This window comes from Fundulus heteroclitus, chromosome 16 (assembly GCF_011125445.2).
Source record: "Fundulus heteroclitus isolate FHET01 chromosome 16, MU-UCD_Fhet_4.1, whole genome shotgun sequence".
Lineage (NCBI taxonomy): Eukaryota > Metazoa > Chordata > Actinopteri > Cyprinodontiformes > Fundulidae > Fundulus > Fundulus heteroclitus.
The window spans coordinates 28,214,041-28,231,470 of record NC_046376.1 but is presented as its reverse complement, the minus strand read 5'-3'; positions in this window follow the sequence as shown (position 1 = coordinate 28,231,470).

Sequence of the window (17,430 nt, the reverse complement as noted above, 5' to 3'; positions counted from 1 at the left end):
GCCTAGCCTTGTCTTGCTTTGCCTTGCTTGGTGATCGCACACTATCCGACAGAACGTAAACTTGTGCAATTCAAGTATTTTGATTGGACAATCCGAGCTTGGGGCTACAGGATTTGTGCCCCACAGCTGTCTACTGGTGATGGTGGGGAAGATGTTAGGGAGTTTGCCTGCGATTGGTGGATTGCTGGCTCGATCTCACGCTCTGACTGTCTCCGTTGTTGTGTCCTTGGGCAAGACACTTCACCCGCATTACCTGCTGGCGGTGGTCAGAGGGCGTGGTGGCGCCAGTGTATGGCAGCCTCACCTCTGTCAGTCTGCCCCAAGGCAGCTGTGACTACTAACATAGCTCACCACCGTCAGGGTGTGAATGACTAAACTGTAGTGTGAAGCGCTTTGGAGGTCGTCAATACTAGTTAAAGCGCCATACAAGTACAAGCCATTTTACTGAAAGCATGTTGGGAATGCGCACTGCGATTTCAGATGTTTATTCTTCAAACAAACGTTGGTGGGCCGGCCCCAATATCAAAGCGCCTCAAGAGGATTTAGCCTAACTAGTTTGTCAGTTTTCTGGCAGATTTAGATATATAGACACAAATGTTTCTAACAGAATCTTATTGGTAAGGGAATCTGAGGTTTTTTTTTACAATATAACTCCATAAAGTATTATCCTGTTTTCTTTCAAAACTGGAAATGGAGATTTCTTCCTACCAAACGGACAACCTTCAATTTAATAGGAGCAATTGAATCGATAATGATTAAAATCTTAGAATAAAAATTATCTACTAACTCATCAACTGGGTTCTGACATAGAAATGAGGTGGAGCAGTAGATTTGATTAAATGTTTCAGCTGTGTTGAAAGAATGCTTTGTTGTAATATCTGCTTTGCTAAGTGAGTCGAGAGAGATTGTATTTTCAAAGATAACAGAGAAATGATCCGACAGGGCAACATCAGTTCCAGAGACCTTGGAAATGTTTACACCCTTGCTGATAATCAAGTTGTGATTGTTTGATATGTTGAGTCATACCACAATTATCAAGTATATTACAGCTTTTTTGTGGCTCTCTTTTAGCTGTCAACGTGGATGTTGAAATCTCCCATAATTCAACAGTCATAATCAATGCAAATAACAGATAAAAGCTCATTAAACTAATTGAAGAATTTTTTTCTCATATTTTGGGGCTTTGTATACAGTTAGTGTCAGAGTTGTTTTATGGCCGTTTATCTCAATTTCCAAATATTCAAAAAGTATCACATTTTCCAGGGAAAACCTCCTCACAGTTTAGTGAATCATGAAATATTGTAGCATCCCCTCTGTCCCTCCTATGCTTTTTATTTCCACTTAAAAAATTGTAGTTGGGCGCCGCTGATTCAATTAGTACAGGTGATTAGTTATCGTCATATAACCATGTTTCAGTTAGAGACATAACATCAATATTATGCTCAGTGATGAAGTCATGAACCAGAAGGCCTTTTGCTGATGGGGGCTCCCTCCTCTCTCAGCTCCATTTCCAGCTGGAGGTCTGGGAGACGGTCGCTTATCGCTTTGCTCTGGAACAGTGTGCATCTGCTGGCTTTGTGCTCGTCCTTCTACAATCTTTGTTGGGACGGTGACATCATTGTTTAAACGTGCTCTGTTTGAAGAAATAACTTTCTGTTGTTAACAGCACTGAAAATATTGCCGGTGAAAAGTTTTTCTCCCATCTTGATTTAGGCCGACCCCATTGTGTCTGAAAAGATCATCGTGCTACCAGAACATCTTGTTAATATCGATGAAGTTCTTGGATCTGGCAGAGCATTCTGTAATAAGCCATTTGTTGATCATAAGCAGGCTGCTGAAATTCTCACTGATAAACACCTTCATTTTCAGCCTTCCAGCTGTCCTTAAAAGATGAATAAAGTAATTTTTTAGAATTTCTGCTTTTTGCTTGGCCAGGACATTAGTTCCAATATGTATGATGAGATTCTCAATGTTCAGCTCATCAGTGGTGAATGAGGGGATTTTCTCTGTTATATCAGACACTGTGTCAATCGGGAAGCAGATTCACTCTTTTTGTACTGCAAAGGAAATCGATTCCATGAACTGCTGCCCGTTAGACTTCTAGTCAGAACCAAAGGAGGAGATTTGTTTTTTGGTTTGGCCCCGAGACAGTTCCAGGTGGTTTTCAGCATTTCCTTGTTGTTTATTATGTTCTAACATGTCTTGCCCTATTCTGTTGTTAAATTTGCCAATCAGGTTTTGAAAAAATAATTAATTTCTCTCTGATAATTATTGTTTGCTAGGTGTTTTCTATGTTAGTTAAGTTGTTTCTGTTTAGCTGCCTAATCTATATAGGTCTTTTACAGTTAGACTTATTCTTTGTTCGATAATTCCCTGGGTCTCTATGTACTTATGTGCAGCTCTATTCTGGTTAATTAGTCTCCCTCCTTCTGCTGCCTTGCCTTCACTCTGCCTCAGCTGCCCTTCATTTCATCTGATTAACTCTTCTGGTTCACTGGTCATCTTCCATCAGTTCTTCAGTATGTTATCTCACAGGTTCTCATTGTTGTATGACTATTCTACTTTCTCTGCTTCATGTGCATTCTCTGAGTGCAAGACCAACGTCTAATTGTTTTGTTATTGTTAATTTATATCATTATTTATTGTTATAAGTATTCAACTACCCCTCAGTGAGCCTCTGTATTCGAGTTTTTCACCAAAACAAAACATGACACCTTCAAATGATCAGTGTTAAAGATCATTGTTAAACTTTTTGGTCTACATCGGGGGGATGTGAGGAAAAAAACTTAACTAGAAAAAGCTTGCCAATAGGAACTCCTGGAGATACCAGCACCCCTCGCGACCCCATGAGGGATAAGTGAGTAGGAAAATGGATGGATGAATGGAAGCTTGCCAATCCATTGGCAAAAAGCACTACAGGTACTCATCTTATTAATAAAATCTACATACTTGTGATGAGTTTCTTTTCATGTTACAGTAACACTGATCAAACATGAGTTTAAGAAAATCCATCCATTTTCTTACACGCTTATCCCTCATGGGGTCACGAGGGGTGCCGGTGCCTATCTCCAGCTATCAATGGGCAGGTCGCCAGTCTATCGCAGGGCAACACAGAGACAGACAGGACAAACAACCATTCACACACACACACTCTAAACACCTAAGGTGGTATTTAGAGAAGCCAATTAACCTAACAGTCATGTTTTTGGACTGTGGGAGGAAGCCAGAATACACAGAGAGAACCCACACATGCACAGGGATGATGCATGTATACGTTTCCTGTCAGCAGTGTGTGAACATGAAACAAGCAGCCTTGTTTCACATGAGCTCAACGTCTGTAAGTGTGAAAAGTAGAAATTAATGTTTAGGCAAACAAGCTTGAAGAAACCCCACAAATATACCCTAACAGCTACAGTAAGTAGTGTTTGTTATTGAATGAGCTTCACCTAAACCCCTTTATTTTTAGGACCTAATTCATCATACGTTTGCATGCTACCACACAAGAAGAGTTGGAAGAGACAGAGTTTTGAGCCTGTTTAGATCATAATAAATACAAATAAGACTGGCCAACTAATTAGACCTCTAAGATTACTTAATTCCAGATTTTAGCTTGCCAGGGCAATGGTTTATTCTCAGTGATTGAAAGGAAAGTCGCTGTGACGAAAGGTCAAAGCTCTGTTGTCATCAGACTTCGCCTCATCAATCAGCGGGCATGTTCTCCTCTAATCAGTCAATTACGGCTCTAAGTGTTGAAGAGGACAAAGATCACAAAGCTCGGAAGGTTGTTTTGTATGTACGGTAATCGTTTCCTCTGTTTATGTCATTAGGAAATGGTCTTTAGTAGGAATCCCAGAAATAACACTGAGTGACGTTACACATTTTCAGAGAAGTGCTTATCAGATTGCCAGAAAACCTCTCGACAAAGATTTACCAGAATCCAAACTGGTGGTGATCTCTGTTATGATTGTTTCTGGTCCCCATGAGCTGCTTTGAAGATGCTTTATGTTCGGAGAAAGTTCCATTAAACATCTCATCAAGGACTAGCCAAGGGGATGGCGGAGACATCAAACATCAAACTGTTATAATCCTTGGGACTTTGGGTTTTGGCTTTCATTTGAGTTTTGATCATTGCCTTGTTGTTTAATTATCCTTGAAAAGTATCGCCATATGTAGTTAATTTCCTTGCATTCATTATTGTTAGCAAGGTGTTGCCACAAAGTTAAACATTTTAGGTTTAGTTTCTTAATGTTGTGCCCTATTCCCTGTGTAATTTGGTTTTATGCACTTAGATCACAATGGCTTCCAGCAATGTTGCAATTTATCACAAGCCACTGTAAATATGTCACAAGCCATATTTACAGTGTCAAAAGGGGACACCGTAAATATGTGGAAAAAGAGTTCTGATCACACCCAAAACAGAAGAGTATGGCCTACATGCAGAAGACTGTCAGAAAGCTAACTCTGCACTTCTTCATGAGCTCAACATCCATGATGAAACAGAGGGGTCACTGTCACATGCTGTGGGGATGCTTTTTTTTTTCAAGAGGGATATCGAAGCTGGCCAGAGCTGATAGGAAAATACAGTAGATAGAGCTAAATGGAGCACCTGAAAAAGTTCTTCATCCAATCTGACAGCTTTTTTTTTTTTTTTTATAAAGAAAACGGTCAAACTCGTTTGGTCTCCAGTTGAGCAAAGCTGCAAAGACCTCACATGGGTTGCTGCTGCAACACTGGATGACAGTGGTTCTACAAAGTATTGACTTGGGGTTGGGGTGGGGTCATAGGATGAAAAAAACAATTTAAAATAAGAAATAAAATAAATGTTTTTTGTAGGAAACATTTTTCAATAAACTGTGAAGTAAAGGTATATGTGTGGGTTTGTTTGCACATTTACAACCTCTTTAAGTCCTAAAGTGGTTACGGCTTTTCTTAGTCGTCAAAATAAAAGAAGGAATTTATGACACATGTTAAATAAAACACACTGGACACTGTAGTAGAGATAATATAATGGGGGTACCAAACTATATGCCAAGACACAGAGGATGCCATCGGTCACTACTGACCGTGTTGTCTTCAGTCTGGATCTTTCTCCTTTAGGAACGCTGACTCAGACAAGCAATCACACACAAACATTATTCTTTGTGGTGAAAAACACCAGCCTGGCCCGCTCCTCTTCCTGTCACTCTCCTTCTAGGGCTGCGAGGTTCAAGCTGCCATCTGAATTACAGGGTGTAGCACAGCCATTTGAATCTGAGCTCCACCACACTCTGGAACTGGAGACTATAGACTTTACTGACTGCTGCACATCATTTTCCAGATGCACGGTGTTAAAAATGACTCTTTACAAACCTCAAGCTGAATCTTGCCTTGCAGTTGGACCAGACTTTTTTTCAGACATGAAGAGCCACAGAAAGCTAGAGTATGGAGTATAGAGTATGCAAGCGTGCAAATTTAGCTGTAAGTTGCAGTGCATTTTGTAACTGGATTCAATGTTTAAACGGTCCAACTTGGATCCTGCATACAGGAAACTACATGCTTCACTTGCTGCTGAGTCCCATCTGGGTTTTCAAGTTTTAAACTGGGCCCATAAAATAACAACATTGAAGTATGAGAGGTACTGACAAGTGCAAATCTGGGATTAGAGTGATTCATTAAAGAGCCAAGGAAGACGTCTTGCTTTATTTTTTTTGCCACCCCTGCATGTTGTCTGGAGCCTAAACTGTTTCCATTTTCAGATCAGCATCTGTAACTGTGTCTAGAAAAACAATGGCTTCCTTTACCAAAGGAAAACGAGGCGTTGTCTCGCTCATTGATGAGAATTTTGTGTCTCAGTCTCTAATGTATAGTAACTAAAATCTATTTTTAGTAGCTAAACAAGAAGCATATGATTTGCCAGACTCCACTCTTGCTTTGTCGATCAGTACATTGTTTCAGTAGTGAAACTTAATCCCTAAATTTTTTATTTCTTTTCACCAGTGGCCTGATAGAAAAAATAATAAAAAACAAAAATATATGATATTTGTGTGGGTATGAGATTTTATTTCAGAAATAATGCTCTTAATTTCACAGCTCTGTTCAAGAAAACCAAAATATGATTCTGAAAATACGTTTTCTCCTAAGACTTTTTCATATGAACTCAAAAAAGTAGTTTTTGACATTCATAAGGCTTTGTGTATCATGGTCTGATTGTATTTTCTGCTTCGCTGCTTGAATATTATTGGAATTATGGAACAATGAACTCTGAGCTGTTAAAACAATCTCTAGGGTAAATCTGTGAACATAATCCTGGAACAACCACTCAAAGCCTAGAAGTCATTTTAACAAATCTTTAAAAAGAGTTTTTTTAGAATGGCAAGGTAGAGTGATTCAAAGACAGTTTTGTGGGAAAACCTTATGTACCAAAATAATTAGAGGAACATATCAAAGAACACGCATCCCACTTATTGGCACCGTATTGAAAACATATTTTATTTCAGTAGGATGTACCAACAATGAAATATTTAGGTGTCTATCTTTAATTATTAAATTCAACCCACAATGTCTTCACTTGAGTGGCATGTTGTCATATCATCCCCACTACAAAGTGTTGCTAGGAGAAATGTAGCTCTCTGGTAAATCATAATTTCATGGTACCCCAGGTTTCCATGTAATCTCAATACCAATTGTCTTGCATCTGAGCTATTTGAATTAGAAAATAGTACATTTCCAAAATGTTTGTATTACATTTATTTTACATACTATTAAAAATGTCAATAAAAAACTGCTAAATGGCTACAGCATAAGACCATATGAATAAATCAAATTAAGTACATTGCTGTAAAAAATATGCTATTTACCCTTAAAGAAGAAATAGTGAAATGTTTCCTTTTTTTCTGGTCTTTGCTTTTATGAAAAGACAATGATTTGTAATTATATGATTTTGTTATTAGTTAATGTTATCATATTTACTCTTCGTACAGCACTTTGGTCCTGTGGGTGTTTAAAGCGCTCTATAAATAAAGCTAGTATGGTATAAAATTAGTATAAACAAATGGGAAAAATTAATTATACCATATACTGAAAATCACTGTATGTTTCAGATTATAACTCTGCCTAACTTAAAGATTTTCCTACTAAATACATTTTTAATATATAAAACTCAAAAATCAGTATGTACATAATGTTCCTCCAAACAATTTGCTATTGCAAAATTAGTCATTATCATTAAAATATAAGTAAAATCTTATCAAAACTCTGGAAATGTTCAATAAAAATGATAGCTTCTTATAAAGCTAACAGGTTGCAAAAGATTCACCTACTACATTATTTTGCAAATAATGAATAGGTAATTATTTTCCTTTCAGAATCAGATTTTTTTTTTTAACTAGGGTCTCTTTGGTTGTTTTACAACTTTTAATTTAAAAATACCACTGAAAATAGCAAGGAACAAACAAGCAACAAGGGCACCAACCCATCCTACACAAGATAATCATATAAACTGAGATGAGTGAATAATTATTTGACTAAAACGTAGATAGTAGGAAACTAAATTCTTTTTCTGGAAACTGAGCTTATTTCACACACATACATATGGATTTATTATATATCTGTTTCCACTCTGCTTGTCCTAGAAAGCTACAAAGACTCACATAACAATGCTCTATTGTCCACCAGTTAGTTTCCTGCCAGGAAGGACTGAATCCACAAAAGTGGAGTCAAAAAGAAAAACACATGGATCAACTGCGCTGGTGTGCCCTCCTGAACTAATTACTAAATATAATGTTTTTTTTTTCTTCTCATGGAAAAGGTCCCAGTTCCTGAATAATCCACGTCATAGATGTTAAGTTTTCTTGAACGTGTCCTTCATAGCAGCCAGAAAAAAACATCCTTAGCGATTAAAAAATATTTTTTGTTTATATTTTACAAGCTACGTATAATCAGTGTATTAAAGAGCCAGTAAAAATAAGAAGATGCAGAACATTGCTGAGTATTTTAAAGCATGGGAAGAAGTTGACGTTTTTTGGCTGCGAGTCTGATTTGTGAGAAAGTCGTTTCCTGAGAAGAAAGTCCTGGCTAAAACTCTTCATCCTGTTTTACTAGGATCTCCTTCTCTCAGCCCATTTCCTTGCCTGCTCTCTTTCGCCCCCCACCCCCACACCAGCTTTGTCTTTTGGTGGGGTGGTCCTCATTTTAATCTTCACTGGATCTTATAACAAGCAACATGGACAAAAATAATTTTCCTCACAGTAACTTCACAGAGCTAGCTTTGTTTTGAATATAAACTGTCCTGCTGGACTTCCTGTTATATTCTCCGCTGCTCCGTCTTTTGGTTGTTTTTACCCTCCCTGCTCATCAGAGACCATCTGATACTTGTCAACAGGAGCTGTCCTCCCAGACTTTTCCCATCCAACATGATGTCTACCCTTATCAACACCACCCTCCCCCCCATCACATCTGCCTCTCCTTTTTCTTCTCAAACAGAGCTGTAATCCTCCTCTCCCCAGCATCTTCTCCTCTGTCCTCCATGCGCCGTCTCACATTTTGTCTGGACCCTCTGTGAATCCCCGAGATTCAACTTGCTCCACTTTTCCACACGCCATAACATACCAGTTTGTCTCGGCTGGCTCCAACCTCTGGGATCCTGTCCATCCAGAAGAGTCCTGAAACTTTTAAAAGATTATTTCTCAGGTTGCAACAGCTGGTCCCGGCATTAACTCTTCCCTCAGCATGTGTGAGTGAAACCACAGACGGGACGAAACCTAATCCCAGAAATCCTGAGGATGTGAAGACCTTTTCACTCTGAATGTGAATGAACTTTCAGTTAAGTTTCTGGCTAGTGAAAATACTGCAGCAACAATACACTAATCAGCCGGCAAACAATACTGGATTATTATGTTTGATATCACTGCAGGATGTACTTGCTTTAAATATGTCTTTAACCTCTTAAGACCCAAGAATTTTGGTTCAAACATAGGCTTTTAAACGCCTGAAAAAAGGCTGAAAAAGAGAAGTTTCTCTACAAACATATACAAGTCTGATCAATAGTCAGCTTTATTTACAGATCTGTCAGGAGAAAGAAAAACAAGTTTGAAGAGAAACTGATCATTTTCAGGTATAAAAAAGCCAATGTTTACACACACATTCGCATGCCTTAAGATGTTAAAGAACAAAAAATGCATCGGAAAGCTCTGAATGAGTCAGAAACGTGACTCAATCAGAGAACTTACAACATACACTCTTTTCAAAAAGCATCTAAAAAAACTGTCTCATAATCAGACATGTCAGCATTAATTGAATGTCTTCCATAACTCAAATCATGCTGCCACTTGTGTCTCTGCTGTGTGTGTGTATATATATATATATATATATATATATATATATATATATATATATATATATATATATATACATATAATATAATATTTTTTATTTGAATGTTCTATTCTATTTTTATTGACTTAAAATCTGTAGTCTAGTGAACATGAACTCTGTATGTTCTAAAGTTTTGAAGAGTTATAGCTGTTTTCATTTCTTTTGATATTTGTATTGTTCACTATAAAATTCCTACTGTTGTGTTTTTAGGTAGACAGTTTTAAGATCTATCTCTCCAGGGACAACGGATGAAAAATAGGCCATTTGGCTAATTCTGGTGCATTTGCAGGAATGCTAATTAATGTACACTATTCCTGTAAAAAAAAAAAATGTCATGCTCAAACACAGTGATTTGCAAAAGTATTTATTCCCCTTGAACGTCTTCAGATTTTGTCTCAATGCAGTCTCAAATCTCGTAGTCGATCAACAATAAGTCTGTTACCGTACTTAAATATAAGGTGGAAAGCAAATAATTTCAAAATCCTTTACAAATTAAACCCCTAATATAGTTTCATACATATGTATTCAGCAGAATTTACTCTGATACCGGCGTATAATCCCCTTAAACAACTTATTACTTTCAGGAAACACCTAATTAAGTCACCTACGTCTGAACATAAATGCAGGGGTTCTGGGAAGGCCTCACAGAACCCCTTATCTTGCTAGATAACCTCAGAGAACACGCAGCATCATGAAGGTCAATGAACCAACCAGACATGTCAGAAATAAAAATGTAGAGAAATTTTATGCAGGGTAAGATCATTAAACAACATCAAAAGCTTTGAGCCTCTCACTGAGCACTGTTTATTGTGTCATCTGATAAGACATGGTTGTGCATTTAAAATACCAAAATAGGAGGTAATTGTTAAAGTATCAGTACAACTGTATGTCACTCTAACAATTTTGCTCCCTCTTCAGAGTTGTGCATTATTTTGTGTTGGTCTGTCACATAAAATTCCAATAAAATACATTACAGCTTGTGGTTGCAACTTATGAATGCTTTTGCAAGACATTATGTAAACATGGTGATGAGAAAATTTTTGCACTCAAGATATAACCGTGAATAGAAAAGTTAAATGACACTCAGTGTAATAATGAGGATGTCATGTTTGAAGAGCAGGGTAAAGGTCAGGGACAATGTCTTGTGAATGATTAAAAAAGTCCCTTTATTACCAGAGAGGATACACAATTTAGAAGTTCAGACACCGAGAGAGTCTTCACACTAAAATGGAAAAAAGAAAACAACAAAACAAGACGCGTGTTTGGATTAGAGCCAAAGCCCAACCAATCAGACGGAGCCGTGTGGGAAGAGTCCCAGTGGTTTATTATTGGAGGCCTCAGCCTGTTCTTTATCACATCGCCTCCTTTGATGAGCGATATGTTGTTATGGTTCCGCACCACTGAAGCCTCTTATGTTGTTTTAATCACTAAATGTGTGTCTTAGCTTTAATCACAGACAAAGTTTCCTGTACACTTCAAAAATGAATTTTACCAAACTGTTTTCAATTAAATTTTAATCACTTGTATTAGTTTTTAAATCTATTGTCCAGTTATGGCTAAATTTTAAAAGTCGTTCTGCTACGATTTTCTTTTCGGAACAAACCTAAGCACTTTATTTAGATTTTAAGTGAAGATGTCTGTTTCGTTAGCTGTTAGCTATATGCCCATACATTCTCGCTGGTGTCTAGTAGAGGTTTAAATGTTTTAGCGGCCTATATTCTGAATCAATATTCCACCTTCGTAAAACTTGAGGACTTTTACAGAAGCTGTAGTTGAGAAAGTTTAATCGCAAACAAGAATTGAAGTTTCACTGAACCAGCTAATGTTAGTCTGCAAAAGCGATAATGCTAAAGTTAATATTTGCTAGCAAATGCCAATCAACAACAGATTTTACTTGTGGTTGTCAGGAAAAAGATTGACAGGTTTACTGCAAATAGATTTAAAAAGTTTGTAACTATTTCAGTGGCATTTTTAAATGCATAAAATCCACAAATTTGAAATTTGTTCTCTCTCCCAGGGTTACAAAAACAACATGTTAATAAATTTCATCCAGAAGAACATTCAGGATTAAGGAATTTTGAATATGGGCTGATATTCTGGTTTTATTGAGTTTGTTATGTATTTCTGTTTGCCTAGTAAATGATTTATACTGTATGTCAACAAAATGGCCAGCAGTTTGTAAAGTTTAAGTCAGTATAAACCAAACTAGAACCTAACTAATGTATATTAATAATTCAAATGGTTAATTGAATTAAAGCTATCTTAAGAAATATTTAGAATATATCTATTGTTGTTGATAGCTGTTAAACACCAATTATTGAATAACATCCACCCAAATTAAATGAAATGTAATTATTGCACCAATTTAATTAGTTAATTCTAACAGTCTGTTTTAGCAGTGTATAATTTAAGTTATGCAATACATTTATATTTGCAGAGACTTCACTCACTAGTTCTAAGTGATGTGCACATAATTTTACTTAATAAAGGTTAACAAACAAACTTCGCCTTCATTAATATGCAGTCACTGACGCTTTATGGGTTCCACCCTCCTCCTCTCTTTCTCCTCCTCCTCCTCCTCCTCCTCCTCCTCCTCCTCCAGCTTATTAGCAGCAGTAGCGAAGTGGATCCACTGTGGCTCTGCGTCAGTGCAAAGTTCAAGTCCGATCGGAAACTTATGTTGCAGACCGCAAGCCCAGCAGGATGACAAAGAAAACAGGCTGGGAAGTGATCACCATGCGGAGGATCTCGCTCTGAATTATTTCAAGGTAGGACTGAACACAAACTGATTGTTGTGCATCTGCCTGTGAGAGATTCAAGAGTCCTCTACAAGATGTTGTGCACGCATGGTTTGTCCCCCCCCCCCCCTGCAAAACAATGCTTGTGTCGTCTTTGTGCAAAACAGTAATTAAAGCAATAGCAACTATTTCCAAATTGTTCTATAAAACAGTAATATTAACACTCACATTATTATATTTTCTCCGAAATTAAAACCTGCAATGGTGCATCCTCATTCAAACACAATTGTAAAAGCAACTAACACAACAAAATAATCCCTGTTCTTACTATCTTGCAATGTGGCCATTAAGTTGTCTGCTTTCAGAGATGAAAATGTTAAGCTGGTAACTTTATGAACTTCAAACGTGATTATTGTTTTGTCATATTGCAACAGGAATATGTGCATTGCAAAATTAATCACACGGTGCAGCTGGAAGGTTTTGAGTGGCTGTGAGTTGGAGCTTAACTCTAAATGAGAACTATGGTGTGTGCTGTAAATATCTAAAACATTAGAAGCTGTTCACAAAAATGACCCTCATCGTATACATAGAAGATTCTTAGAGTGATGGACTGAGCAGCTAACCTAGAAGTGTTCTTGTGAGGAAATAAAATGAATTTACTATATTTATAAAACTAATGACTTCTCATAAATAACCAGAATGGTGGTAAAATTAAGGAATAAACTCCAGATGCACAACTACATGCACGAATACATCGCTTGTTAGAGGGCCCGGTGGCGCCGGTGTTTGGCAGCTTCGCCTCTGTCAGTCTCCCCCAGGGCAGCTGTGGCTACTAACACAGCTCACCACCGTCAGGGTGTGAATATGTGTGTGAATGACTCATTGTAGTGTAAAGAGCTTTGAAGACCTCGGACTTGTTAAGGCGCTATAGCCATAAGCCATAAGCCATTTACCATTTACCAACTGGTATATAGCTCTAAATCATTCTTAAAAAGAAAAGGTGAACTTCACATCAAAGAGTACTCCTGTTGCATTGTCCAGATTAGTGGGGCTGAAATGTTGAAAAGGGAAGCCAGTGGAGGGGCACAAGGAAAACCCAGGTCATAAAACAGAAAACAAAATCATAAGGAATACCTACCTAAATGCTTAAAGAATCTTGCAAGGAGCAAAATAAATAAAGGAGGGCACAGTGGACCTAAAACACATAATTCTAATAAGTCTGACAAATCTTAGACAGAGGCAAGTAAAGTATCCATCAGTGTTTAAAAACTATTTTGCCAAGAGGTCTATAAAACTCGAAGAGATAAAATGAAGCTAAGGCTTGTTGTTTTACAGCAAGTCTTTGGTTCAAATCCTTGCCAGGGTCTACCTGTATGTTTCTCTGGGTGCTCCCGGCTTGTCTCCCACTGTCCAGAAAACTATCTGTCATGTTAGTCGGCCTGAAGCGTGACTGTCCGTGCGTCCATGGATGTCTCTCCTGTATGTTATCTTCTGATGAACTGTCGACCAGTCGGAGGTGAATGCTGTTCTTCGCGTAATTATTGTAGGAGCTCTCTCACAGAACTGAACAGGATTTAGACGGCCATAGAAGAGGGTTGGTTTTGTGTTGCATTACCAAAGTCAAATGTTTTGGATAATTATCCAACTTTAAGACCTAATAAGGAATCTCCTGGTGTTTTAAAGAGTTCCTGATGCTGTGCGCTCCAACAAGTTTCCCAGGGCCTTTAGGATAGAAATGGAGTATCTGTGATGCTTCAGGCCTGTTTAGCAGCAGACATGAGGTGGTTTTCCACATATACATCGTTTATTAACCAAAAATATTGGTCTTAAAGTGAACAGTTTTAAAGTCTCAGCAGTGTATAACAAACTCCACATTGTCTACGTTTGTGTGAGAGAAGACTTCCTCATACCTCCCAAGCAAACCAGTGGCCAGGTAGCATCTAATGGTTGGACGTGATGAAGCCATGATGCTACTCTTTGCTGTAGTTGTAAAACCTTGTAATTCCAGAGGGCATCTTCATCTTTGCATGTCATGGCAAAAAAAAAAAAGTGAGTCCTCCTCCAGTCTTGTTTGTCATACTTGTTTTAAACGTCTTAATATTTTCTGACTATGGGTTAGGAGCAAATTTTTGTGGATAGCTATTTTCTTCAATTTCCTGGCTTAAAATGAATGCGCACTATCCTTAGTTTAATACCATGTTCTTCCATGTGTCCATTTTTAATAGAGCCCAACATTATCATAATTTTTATTCATGGCAGTCCAGCCAATATTTTGCGCAACTATGTGTTAAATGTTCTGAGTAGCTCGATGCATTCCTTTGTTTTAAACTGTAGACTTTGCACCATTTTTTTGTTTTTTGTTGAAGGGACAGTTTTACGTTTCATTCGGTGCAACTCTGTTTGCCGGGTTTAAGTTTAGAGAAGCTTTTTGTCAGACCAAGCCTTTGAAAGGGCTGAGACATGTTTGCACTTCACTCTTGTTTGACCTTTTCTCTCTGTGGTTTGTTGACTGTGCCCCTCGTTCTCTAAAAAAAGGAATTCATGAAATGAGTGAATGATTGCATAGCTATAAGTCTGTCTGCAAAGACCGACATATTCGACTCTTCTTTCTTTAAAGTATTGTAAAAATAAATCATGAGGCAGTCCACCATCTCCTGAATTCTTACCTTGAGTGTTTTTTTTTTGTCTTATGAGCTATTTTGTTCACTTAGCAGACCTGCAAAAACAAAATTAAGTGGGTATAAATAGGAAGTTCATGCAAAGGACCAGTTTCGCTCTTTCACATGTGTCAACCGGCATTTATCTGTGCTTCACAGCATGAAAGCTGTATTATGAGCTGATGTTCCTCATAGAAACCTTGACATCCAAAAGTTGTCACAGCACCTTACAAAAGAATTTACACCATTTGAACTTTTTCATATTTGTCACGTTACAACCACAAACTTATGTGTATTTTATCAGGAAGTTGTGTGAGAGACCAGCATAACGTAATGCAGGCGTGACACAAATGTGTGTTCAGCTCCCTTTGCTCTGACACCACCAGATGAAATTCAACACCATCAACAGCGTTCAGCAGTCAGAGTAATTTGTATATAAAGTCCAACTGTGTGATTTAATATCAGTGTAAATCCAGCTGTTCTGAGAAGATCTCAGAGATTTGTTACAGGGCATTGGTGAACAAACAGTCAGGCAGGGACCAGATCACCACCGAGACTGGTTTTAAAAGAAAGATCCAGTCACCAGTTTTCCACTGAGACATTGTTCATGTCGTCCCCTCATGTCTGCTCAGATCTTTATCCTTCCTTTACCTCAGGAGCCAAGAGTGCTTATATGCCTCTTGGCTCCCATATGCTGTGGGAACGGTTCAACTTCCTGCTGAACAACAACCTGAAACATACAGCCAGAGTCACAGTGCTGGAGTTTAGAGCAAAGCACATTCATGTGTTAGAACGGCCCAGTCAAAGTCCAGATCTAAACACAACTGAGGATCTGCGAATTGAACACTGACGCTCAAAGACGCTCTCCGTTTAATCTGCCTGACCTTCAGCCATTTTGCAAAACGAATGGGCAAAAATGCCATTCTCTGGACGTGCAAGGCCAGGAAAGTTATTTGAGTACATCCTGCGTGGAACCATACATGCAGTATTTTTATAAGCCCTGGGCAGCCTATAAAGACGCATTGCCACGTTGTAGCATCAGATCCCCATAAACTCAGTGTATGCTATATTTTTTAAGCTTTGCGTAACAGCCAGGGCGTTCTGACCTCAACCACAGCGTGTTGGTGCTGTGTATTCCCTCCTAGCAGGTGGAGGAAATAGGGTTGGAGCTGGACGACTGCAGCAGTGGCCTGTGTCTGTTTTTGCACTTCTCACCGAGACACTGCCTGGGCAAACCTACAAATATCATCAGTGCCTCTTTCTGCTGTTCTGGTTCTGTCGTACCGGATGCTGGCCTCAAGCAGTAAATCTGCTGGCAGCAGAGGAAAACACAGAAAGGGGAAGCATGCTCAAGTGTATTTCTGTGCCTAATAGACAAACAGAAATTAAATTAAAGCTAGACTGATTGAAGTGAGAGATCAAGTAAAAGGAAGGGAAGTAAGAACGTGCAGAGCTAGAAGGCAGTTTTCATCAGTGTTCCCAGATCCTTTAAATAATGGCATTAATAGATGGTGTCCAGTCTTTTCTCTCCAACGTGTGCCAGTCCCATCCAGGTCTGCACTGAGGCAGACAGCTTATATAAAACAGCTTTGTTTATGGGATGCCTTCAGGTACCGTTTAGAGAGAAACAGCCTGTTTAACAGACCTTAATGTCTTTCTGTGTGTTTCTAACAAGAAACTATTTAGGGAACTGAGTTCACAAAGTGCATTTATGTGCCAACATTACAGTTTATAAGAACATTTATGGTAAGTCTTTACTGCTCACCCAATGACCATGGAAGGATAAAACCACATGGAAAGCTAAAATGAGCATTGAGGAATTTCAAATGGAGAGTAAAAAGTGAGAACTCGTCAACCGGGATGTTAAAATCTGTGAATTACACGTCAAATTCTCTTAAATGCAGCTTAAAATTATACAGACTTCACATGTCCCTGTGAGCCTGAGTAAATAGATCGTCATTAGGTTGGAGGCTGACCAGCTTGTTAGACGTTCACTGCCTGTTTCAGCTGTCTTTAGCCTTTGTGAAACAGTCTGAAAATTTTCATGTGATAAAACACTATGTCAGTCTGCAGTTTTACAAGAGACTGTTGTTATGTTTGGATTTGTTTTGTCCAGCTGGAACAGTTTGCTGGTTCTATGGATCCACAGGAAATGTACATTTATGTGTATGTAAAAGTCCTCCAGATCAGCTGAAACCCACCAGTCCAATCTAGCTGGGCCAGGAAGTTCCTTTTGTTTTCCAGGTCTCAAAGTTGTTTAAATATACCAGCCAAATAAGATAAAGAGGTGAATTGATACAGCATATGTCAGCTTTTCTTTGTAGCTCCCCAGCACTCTGAGGATGTACTTACTCTCCCAACACCCCCATGGTGATATGACATCCACTACTTCAGTTTTGATTTAAAAAAATCTGAATTCACCATTTTGTCGTAGCAGGGATGTGAGGTCAGAAGGCTACAGCTATCATCCATTTATACTATTCTTTCTCACTATCCACTGGCTCATATCTTTCTTCCAATATTTCTCTGACTGTTCACATGTCAGAATCAAGATTTTTGCTGTCGATACCAATTCAGCTTCCTTTAAGATTTGGTGTTTACTGAGTCTCACCTACATGCAGGTCTCCCAGCACAGACCTAAACACAACATACAATATGTATAATAAAGTTATGGGAAGGAATAT